Here is an 11,248-nt window from a genome sequence, read left to right as displayed (position 1 = left end):
AAAAAAAAAAGCAGCAAGAATAAGGGAAGAAAATGCTAATTGCTAGATTCTAAAAATTATCAAGAAACCACTTTCATCTCGTCCTCCTAATAAATCAAACAGTCAATTCAGCTTCACTCTGTAAGTTCTCCCTCTCTCCCCATACCACAAGAGAAGATTACAGCTTTCTTGGAGAATCTGACATACCTCAAAAGAAATAATGATGTTAATTAATCAGACTTCCCTAAACAGAAGCCCATCCATATCACCTTATGATAAAGCTTAAGGTTAATAACCTTACCCATGCCTCAGATTTCAATTATTTTGTTCCTTAGTGCAAATAATAAGCAGAAAGCTAAATATAAGTTTCTGATCAAAAGCTTCCAATGTGGAAAAGACAAAAAATAAATAAATAAAAAATAAAAATAAAACTTCAGTAAATCAAAGTCCATGAACAGAGGTCGGGTGGAAACCTATCTTAGAAAGCTATCATTTCTTCTGGTGGATTAAAAAAATGATGACATGAGAAAGTTCTGTAAAAGAAATATGCAGAGTGTGTCAAAGAAGTCTTAATATCTAAAGACACAGTTACAAGAATTAAATACTCAATAGAAAGGATCTTTATGCTGCTGAGCATGGAGGTGCATGCCTATAATCCCAGCTAGGCAGGAAGCTGAAGGAAAAAGATCATAAATTTGGGGTTAGTCTAGACAGCTTTGTTGGACTCTGTACAGTGCTTGCCTATTATACTCAAAACCTTACATTCAATCACTGGTGGTGGGAGGGAGAAAAAGGGAGACAGGGTCAGGAGAGAAAAGAAAGAATTTAAGGAAATTTCCCCAAAGACAAAACAATATAAAAAGGGGAAAGAGGGATGGGGAGAGAGGGAAAAGAAAAGTTAAAAATAGGATCTCAGAAAGTCTAGGGTTTAAACTACAGGAGATCTAGAGAGGGAACCAGGACAGGAGATATCATTTGACATGTAAATAAAGAATATACCTTCTTCTCAGCACCTCATTGTATCTTCTCCAAAACTGACCATATAATTGGTCACAAAACAGGCCTCAACAGATACAAGAAGACTGAAATAATCCCATGCACCTTATCAGATCACCACAGACTAAGGCTGGCCTTAAGTTCCAATAAAAACAACGGAAAACACACATACCCATGGAAGCCGAACAATTCTCTACTCAATGATAACTTGGTCAAGGAAGGAAGAAAGAAAGAAATGAAAGACTTTTTAGAATTTAATGAAAAAGAAGACACATCATACCAAAATTTATGAGACACAATGAAAGCAGTGGTAAAAGGAAAACTCATAGCTCTAAGTGCCTCCAAAAAGAGAGAGCTTACACTAGCAGCTTGACTGCATACCTGAAAACTCCAGAACAAAAAGAAACAAATACACCCAAGAGGAGTAGAAGGCAGGAAATAATCAAACTCAAGGCGGAAATCAACCAAGTAGAAACAAAAAGAACTATACAAAGAATCAACAAAACCAGGAGCTGGTTCTTTGAGAAAATCAACAAGATAGGTAAACCCTCAGCCAGACTAACCAGAGGGCAGAGACAGTACCCATATTAATAAAATCAGAAATGAAAAGGGAGACATAACAACAGAAACCGTGGAAATCCAAAAAAATCATCAGATCCTACTACAAAAGTTTATACTCAACTAAACTGGAAAATCTGTATGAAATGGACAACTTTTTAGACAGATACCAGGTGCCAAAGTTAAAACAGGATCAGATAAAACATTTAAACAGCCCCATAACCCCAAGAAATAGAAGCAGTCATTAATAGTCTCCCAAGCAAAAACAGCCCAGGACCAGATGGGTTTAGTGCAGAATTCTATCAGACCATTAAAGAAGACCTAATACCAATACACCTCAAACTATCCCACAAAATAAAAACATAAGGAAGACTACCTAGTTCGTTCTATGAATACACATTTATACTTATACCTAAACCACACAAAGACCAAACAAAGAAAGAGAACTTCAAACCAATCTCCCTTATGAACACTGATACAAAAATGTTCAATAAAATTCTTGCCAACTGAATCCAAGAACCCATCAAAACAATCATTCACCATGATCAAGTAGGCTTCAACCCAGGAATGCAGGGATGGTTCAATATACGGAAACCCATCAATGTAATCCACTACATAAACAAGCTCAAAAGAAAAAGATTATTTCATTAGATGCTGAAAAAGCATTTGACAAAATTCAGCATCCCTTTATGCTAAAAGTCTTGGAAAGGTCAGGAATTCAAGATCCATATCTACTAAACATAGTAAAAGCAATATACAGCAAACCAGCAGCCAACATCAAACTGAATGGACAGAAACTTGAAGCAGTGCCACTAAAATCAGGGACTAGACAAGGCTGCCCACTCTTCCCCTACCTATTCACCATAGTACTTGAAGTCCTAGCCAGGGCAATTAAACAACAAAAGGAGATCAAAGGGATACAAATTGGAAAGGAAGAAGTCAAAATATCACTATTTGCAGATGACATGATCGTATACTTAAGTGACCCCAAAAATTCCACCAGAGAACTCCTAAAGCTGATAAACAACTTCAGCAAAGTGGCTAGATATAAAATTAACTCAAACAAATCAGTAGCTTTCCTCTACTTAAAGGATCAACAAGCTGAGAAAGAAATTAGGGAAACAACACCCACTACAATAGTCACAAATAATATTGCATACCTTGTTATGACTCTAACCAAGCAAGTGAAAGATCTGTATGACAAGAACTTCAAGTCTCTGAAGAAAGAAATCGAAGATCTAAGATGGAAAGATCTCCCATGCTTTTGGTTTGGCAGGATTAATATAGTAAAAATGGCCATCTTGCCAAAAGCAATCTACAGATTCAATGCAATCCCCATCAAATTCCAAATCAATTCTTTGTAGAAAAAGAGTAATTCTCAAATTCATTTGGAATAACAGAAGACTCAGGATATCGAAAACTATTTTCAAAAATAAAAGAACTCCTGCAGGAATCACCATCCCTGACCTCAAGCTGTATTACAGAGCCATACTGATAAAAACTGCATGGCATTGGTACAGAGACAGGCAAGAAGATCAATGGAATAGAATTGAAGACCCAGAAATGTACCCACACACCTATGATCACTTGATCTTTGACCAAGGATCTAAAACCATCCAGTGGAATAAAGACAGCATTTTTTAAACAAATGGTGCTGGTTCAACTGGCTGTCAGTATATAGAAAAATGCAAATTGACCCATTCTTATCTCCTTGTATAAAGCTCAAGTCCAAGTGGATCAAGGATCTCCACATAAAAACAGATACACTGAAACTAATAGAAAAGAAAGTGGGGAAGAGTCACAAACACATGGGAACAGGGGAAAAAATGCCTCAACAGAACACCATTGGCTTGTGCTCTAAGATCGAGTATCAACAAATGGGATGTCATAAAATTGCAAAGCTTCTGTAAGGCAAAGAACACTGTCAGTAGGTCAAAAAGGCAACCAACAGACTGGGAAAAGATCTTTACCAATCCTACATCCGATAGAGGGCTAATATCCAATATATACAAAGAACTCAAGAAGTTAGACTCCAGAGAACCAAGTAACCCTATTTAAAAATGGACTACAGAGCTTAACAAAGAATTCTCAACTGAGGAATATCAAATGGCCGAGAAACACCTAAAGAAATGTTTAACATTCTTAATCATCAGGGAAATGCAAATCAAAACAACCCTGAAATTCCAGTCAGAATGGCTAAGATCAAAAACTCAGGTGGCAGCAGATGCTGGTGAGGATGTGGAGAAAGAGGAACATTTCTTCACTGCTGGTGGGATTGCAAGCTGGTACAACAACCACTCTGGAAATCAGTCTGGTGGTTCCTCAGAAAACTGGCCATAGTACTACCTGAGGACCCAGCTATACTATTCCTGGGCATATACCCAGAAGATGCTCTAACATGTAATAAGGACACATGTCCCACTATGTTTACTGCAGCCTTATTTTTAATAGCCAGGAGCTGGAAAAAACCCAGACATCCTTCAAGAAAGGAATGGATACAGAAAATGTGATTCATTTACACAATGGAGTACTACTCAGGTATTAAAAACTATGAATTTATGAAATTCTTAGGCAAATGGATAGAACTAGAAAATATCATCCTGAATGAGGCAACCCAGTCACAAAAGAACACACATAATACACACTCACTGATAAGTGGATATTAGCGCCAAAGCTCCAAATAATCAAGATACAATTCACAGACCACATGAAGCTCAATAAGAAGAAAGACCAAAGTGTGGGTGCTTTGGTTCTTCTTAGAAGGAGAACAAAATACTCACAAGAGCAAATATGGAGATAAAGTGTAGAGCAGAGACTGGAGGAAAAGCCAACCAGAGACTGTCCCATCTGGGGATTCATCCCATACACAGTTATCAAACCCAGACACTATTGTGGATCCCAATAAGTACATGCTGAAAGGAGCCTGATATAGCTGTCTCCTGAGAGGCCCTGCCAGAGCCTTACAAATACAGAGATGGATACTTGCAGCCAACCACTGGACTGAGCGCAGGGTCCTCAGTAGAAGAGTTAAGAGAAAGGACTGAAGGAGTTGAAGGAGCCTGAAACCCCATAGGAAGAACATCGATATCAACCAACCAGATTCCCCCAGAGTTCCCAGGGACTAAGCCATCAACAAAGGAGTACACATGCCTCTAGCTGCATATGTAGCAGATGATGGCCTTGTCATTCATCAATTGGAGGAGAGGTCCTTGGTCCTATGAAGGCTTGATGCTCCAGTGTAGGGGAATGCTAGGGCGGTGAGGCTGGAGTGGGTGGGTTAGTGAGCAGGGGGAGGGGGAGGGGATAGAGGGTTTTCGAGAGGAAACCAGTTAAGGGGATAACATTTAAAATGGGGTAACAGAAACTCTGCTCTATCATAATCTCTTCTACAATTCTTCACCATACAAATATACACATATGTAAACAAAAATTATTCATAACTTACATTTGCTGAACTATATAAGGTATGGAACTAAGTATGTCTTAAATGTTTTCTTTCCATGTATCCTTTTAATTTTACAGGATAGCTTTTTTTTTTTTTTTAGGTTTTTCGAGACAGGGTTTCTCTGTGTAGCCCTGGCTGTCCTGGAACTCACTCTGTAGACCAGGCTGGCCTCGAACTCAGAAATCCGCCTGCCTCTGCCTCCCAAGTGCTGGGATTAAAGGCGTGCACCACCACTGCCCAGCCAGGATAGCTTTTTATTACCTCTTTTTTTTGGGGGGGGGGTTTCAAGACAGGGTTTCTCTGTGTAGTCCTGGCTGTCCTGGAACTTATTCTGTAGACCAGGCAAGCCTCAGACTCAGAAATCCACCTGCCTTTTCCTCCCAAGTGCTGGGATTAAAGGCGTGCACCACCACCACCCATCTGGCTTTTATTACCTCATTTTACAGGGAAAATAAATAGAATAAGATTAGCTTTTCTAGAATGGCAGATTGTACATTACAGAAACAGGATTCAAACCTCGTCTGAAAAGCTATAAAATTTGCATTTTTCCAATATTGAACAATGGCCAATCTTCTACCATGAATGAAGTCGAGAAGCAGAAGGCAAACCCTATTGGAAACAGGAGCTAATATACTGTAAATGTATCCAAAACATCACCCTAACAAAAACAAAAGCATCCTTCAAAGATCAATCAAAATCATTACACTGACAAATTCCATCTTAGATATTACTCATAAAACTTAGGTACGGAAGATATTTTATAGTTCATTATCCACAACTGCCCCATTCTGTGACCATTAAACAAAGGCCTATGAGGGTTAGACGGTTGAGAGTGCACAGAGAGTTGCAGGCAGTCAGTGTGAGCACCATGCAAGGCATGATGGGACAATGTGAAGGTTCCCTCTCTCAGTTCAGTTCTTGTGCTGTTTTTGACTACTTCAGTTGTGGCATGAAGCAGAAACTGGGAAAGACCAGAGAAGATTATTCATAACAGGTGGTGTTTACATCACTGTCTATAAAAGTACTTTCCTGAACATTTAGCAAAAAGAAAGCTAAATAAAGGAGGGAAAAGGAAGAAGAGGGGGAAAACCCTATGATTCATAGCACTTTAGACATCAGAGCCAAATAAAGTGGTTAATAAAGTGGTTAATAAAGTGGTTGATAAAGCAGTTACACGTTCACAAGTTTGGGAGATGGACTTTTTACCAAGTTCAGTGAAGTGTATGTAAAACTCTGAGCATGACTGAAATGTTCTTTTATGTACTTTGCATTAAAAATACAAATTATTTTTATAGGAGCTCATCTTTAATGAACTAGATGCTTCATACTAGATTGTCCTACAGAATTAAAGACCTGAGAAGGATTTGGTATCTTACTAGGGCAAACAAGCCAGCACAGAAAAATTATCTCCTACTCCTTTCTTGATTCAGTAAGTTACTTGACAATTACAGACTACATAAGACACAGATGTTAGGCCCTAGAGATACCTGGATTCGAAACTCAAGAAAACTAGAAATATATGCATGGCCAGATCTGACACTTATACTTCCAGGAATGTCTTACAAACATTTTGGAGATAAACAAAATGGAATATATATAAAGTCATTTGTTGTGGTACTGTTTCTGCTTTTAAAAAAAGGATAGATACAACTTATTCTTTTTAATGAGGTCTGAATAAACATGCATGTCTAATATAATGGAATATAATTGTAAAGAACAAGAAAGATACCTCAAATAAAACAACTGAAAATAACAATCCAAGGTGCTGGATGATGTACATGTAAGGGAAAATATGTATGTATGAGAATATATATAAATATATTTTTTTAAAAAAGAATTATTTACTTATTTAATGTATGTGAGTACACTATAGTTGTCCTTAGACACTCCAGAAGAGGTTGTTGGATTCCCATTACAGGTTGTAAGCCACCATGTGGTTGCTGGGAATTGAACTCAGGACCCCTAGAAGAGCAGCAGTCAGTGCTCTTAAACGCTGAGCCATCTCTACAGCCTGAGAATATATTTACACAATAGAATACAGGAGATAGAAAACAATGTGATAGTGACACATATGAAGCTACTAGTTTTTAGTTGATTTTTCTAAACTCTGGAACAATTCTATTAGCGTTTAAAAGAAAATCCCCAGACAGACAAACTGTAAATCTCGGCAGCTGCCCAGAGGCAGAGAATGGAGAAGAAAAGGAAAGAAGCTGAGCTGTTGGAGTTCAGATGGCAGGAAGGTCAGTTGCATGGTGGTAGGCAGCCATGTGGCTGGGAGGGAGGGTTCAAAGGAGTGGAGCCAAAGCTGGGGAAGCCCAATGAGTTAGGAGAGCAGGCTTAGAAAAGAGAATGAGTAAAAGAGAAAACTGTGCTTTCCAAGTAGTTCAGAAAAGCAGACAGACTTCTGAGGCTGAAAGTCTGTGGCCCTGCTAACAGCCTGCCTGCCCTGGGGGTAGGGACTCTAGGACGGAGAAGTACACTAACTCATTAAATGGATAAGTATTTTACCATCTCTTTAGGGTGGCTTAAGGTGAGCCCATTTTTGAATCATATAAATGTGCTATTCAAAAAGTAAACTTTGATCTAAAACAATAGCTTGTCCCCTCTCCAAAATAAACATTTTAGGTGCAGACAGTAGTAAAAAAGATAAGTAAACTAATGTAGCAAAATATTTTTTCAGATATACTTTTCTCCAGGAATAGTTAAGAAAATAATGAAGGCACTTATTCTGGCTTAGGAGACCTCAGAGATTTAGTCCAGTACTGGTTTATTTTCAAAGGAAACCTGAAGACCAGGGTTGAGGCCTTGGAGATACTCCCAAGGTAAAAATCCTAACGTGGCAAGTCCTTTACTCTCCCCAGACAGCAACTCCTGCACCATTTCCTCTAACCACTTATTCCTGTCTGCCCTTCACACTGCTCTTAAATGGAAACCGTACTACTTTACCTGCAAATACATGACAGGACTTTCATACGACCTAACCAGCGAGTTCAGACAACCTTTCTTCCCTTTGGTTATTTTAGAATGACAAAGAAGTATTCCTCAAGTAAGAACTGCAGAGGTCAGGCCACACCAAGGCTCTGCTAAGAATAAACCCATGATATCAGCTGAGCTTGGAATCAAACACTGGCTTCTAGGTAAAACGGCAGTTCATATCTACTCTTTCCTGAATTACCAGCAAAACAGAGATAAAGGCTTTGCTTCTTTTAAAGGTACTTTGTGAAGTTTTTAAAAAAATGTTTTAGTTAAGTATAAAAGGGAAAAAGAAAAATACAAAAAGACAAAGAGAAAGAAAGAAAGGGGGGGCAGGCAGGCCGACAAGCAAGCAAGCCGTGTTACCAATTCTACTCTTACCTTACTTATCTTCTAGGCCCTTTTTTTTTGAAGATGTTGCATCCATCCCCAGCAGCTGTTATAGTAGGTAAAATGCCCACACTTCTCAGCTTTTTCTAAAGACAGCCAGTCTGACAGGCTTACCTAGCCAAGTGATCCCCAGGAAGGAATGTTAGGGAATGTTATCTCCCTCAGCTGTTAGGGGACCCACACTGGGGTAACCCACATTGGGCTTCCACAGCTTCTCTAACACCACTTGGAGATCAGATGGGAGATATGTTGTTAAGAGAATGCCTGGCCATAAGAAGAAAATTATAACAATTGCAAAGAATTATAAACTTCTGAAGAAATAATCTTAATTGACAGGTGAGAAAGGCTTCTCAAAATACCAAGGAATTATATGCACGCCTACATAAAGACTCAGTCTAACTCCCATTCAATAAAAGTTCTTTCTGTAGCACCTCTGACATGTGAGCATACCAGAACGAAGGTGGTATCCAGACAGAGCAGCCAGACGTCTAGACAGGAGTTCTATTAAGGTACAGAAGTCTGCTCAACTGTTCAACTAGAGTGAAATATGCAAAAACTCCAAGTTGAGTGAGTTTGGTGCTAAGTCCAGATTCTACAAGACTGGCTCTTATGAGGGAAAAACAGGCAAGAACTGGGAGTTTAGTTAGTTGGAACATATTTAAAGTCAGCAAGTGTACTTGAAAACCTATAGCACATGAGCTGACAAGCTAAGTTCACAAACCAAAGTATCTGCACAGACAAGAAAGCAAGGGACAGGCAAGCACATGGTACACAGATACACATGCACAGGGACAGGCAAGCACATGGTACACAGATACACATGCACAGGGACAGGCAAGCACATAGTACATAGATACACATGCAGGCAAAACACTAATACATAAAATGAACATCCATAAAATAAGAAAAGATTAGGTTGAAATTGAGAATGGAATCAAAGGCCATTTAAACAAAAAACTGAAACAAAGGTGATTGCTATCTATCACACTCTGACTTCCTGTTATACTCCATAAGTTTACAGCTGTCTGTTGTGTTTGTGTCCTTGTATCTCCTTAAATGTTAAAGAGTCCTAACTCAGGAACCTGTAGATGTGACCTTAAAACAAACAGACTATCCAGGTAGACAGAACCCAATCACACAAATTTCTTACAAGTAGACCTTACACTGGTTGTAAAAGGCAAAGCTGAAGAGACTGGAATCATACACAGAACTCAAGCAGGTTAACAAGCCTTCTAGGTGGGAGAGAAGACAGGGAGGGGGAGAGGGAACATGATCAGGTATGGGGGAGGGGTGAAGCCCTGAGGGCCAGATGAAAGAACGGAAACAGGCAACCTTGGGAGGTTGGAGGTGGAGGGACCCTCTAGAGTCTACCAGAGACCTGGGAGGTGAGAGACACTCAGGACTCAAAGGAAGGGACCTTAGATGAAATGCTCTACAGCGGGGAGAGGGAACTTGTAGAGCCTACCTCCAGCAGAAAGAAGGATGGGGCTGCCATCCCACAGCCAAAACCTCTGACCCACAATTGTTCCTGTCTAAAAGAAACGCAGGGACAAAAATGGAGAAGAGACGGAGGGAAAGGAGGTCCAGTGACTGGCCCAACTTGAGGGTCCAGCTCAAGGGGAGGCCTCAAGGCCTGACACTATTACTAATGCCATGATGTGCTTATGAAAGACCCTCTGTGGGGAGACCCCCCACTCAAATCTCGGGAGGACGTGCACCCAAAGAATCACGAGAGACCGTCTTGATGTAAACACATGAGGCAGTTTAATAAGGGAGCTCCGGGTCCACATGTATCTCATACAAGAGACAGAGGAATCGACCATGAGGCTCAGGGGTTAGGGGTTTATATAGGAAAAAGGTCTGAGGGAACAAAGGAATCAGTATAGTTATAATGATTGGCTATTTCAAATATCAGCTAGTGTACGTGCAGATCAGGGTGGAAAATTCCTAAGGGTGGGTAATCTGAGTCAACAGAGCATCTGGCTGACCTTAAACCATATCTAAGAGGACCAGATGACCCATTACTCAGTTGGGTCATGCCAGAGCCCACCCGGACATATTTTTGCATGTTTTCTCCTCCACATCTTCCCGGCCTGATAGTTCCCAGAATGTCCCAATAGCTCGCCTGCCCCTGCCCAGGCCCATCTGGACATGCTCGACCTTGGTCCACCGTGTTTTCCTCAAACCTGTAATTTTCTCATTAGCCAGCACAAGTCTCAAATTTAACTCTTTCACTTATAAAAAGGAGCCTAGCATGGCTGTCCCCTGACCAAGAGCTCCAATAAGCAGCTGAAAGAGCCAAATGCAGATATTTACACCTAACCAATGGACAGAAGCCCTGGGGAGGAGGAGGACACCTGTGGTTGAATTAGGGAAAGGCTGGAAGAAGTCATAGGAAGACCAGTAGTCTCAACTAACCTGGACGCCCCCACCTACCAAGATCTCTCAACCAGGCAGCATACACTTGCTGATATGAGGCCCCCCTGACAATTATACAGCAGAGGACAGCCTGGTCTGGCCTCAATGAGGGAAGAAGCACCTAATGCTTGAGAGACTTGAGATACAAGGAGTGGGGAGGTCTGGTGGGATAGGGGTTGGGAGTGGGGACACCCTCTTGGAGATGGGGAGTGGGGAGGAGGGAAGAAGAAGGGGATGAGGAACTGTCGGAGGGCGGACCAGGAGGGGGGTAATGACTAGACTGTAAAAAAAAAAAAAGATTAAAGAATAATAATTTAAAAAAGAGAAAGAAGCAAAAAGCAAAAAACAAAAAAACAAGCAAAAAACACAATTTTTTTTTTCCAAGAAAAGGACCTGCTGGCCTTGAAAGAATAGCTTTGAGGCCAGGCAGTGGTGGCACACGTCTTTAATCCCAGCACTTGGGAGGCAGAGGCAGGCGGATTTCTGAGT

The 11,248-nt window shown here is 40.4% G+C and overlaps 1 protein-coding gene across 5 annotated transcripts in view; it reads right to left on the bottom strand.

Moving 5' to 3' along the window:
- The window catches only part of Hectd2 (HECT domain E3 ubiquitin protein ligase 2), a 77,008-nt gene that overhangs the window by 49,755 nt on the left and 16,005 nt on the right, over positions 1–11,248 (bottom strand). The window lies entirely within an intron of this gene.

Source organism: Mastomys coucha, unplaced genomic scaffold, assembly GCF_008632895.1.
Source record: "Mastomys coucha isolate ucsf_1 unplaced genomic scaffold, UCSF_Mcou_1 pScaffold21, whole genome shotgun sequence".
NCBI classification, from domain to species: Eukaryota; Metazoa; Chordata; class Mammalia; order Rodentia; family Muridae; genus Mastomys; species Mastomys coucha.
The sequence above is the reverse complement of the archived record's forward strand: the minus strand, read 5'-3'. Positions and strand labels throughout refer to the sequence as shown.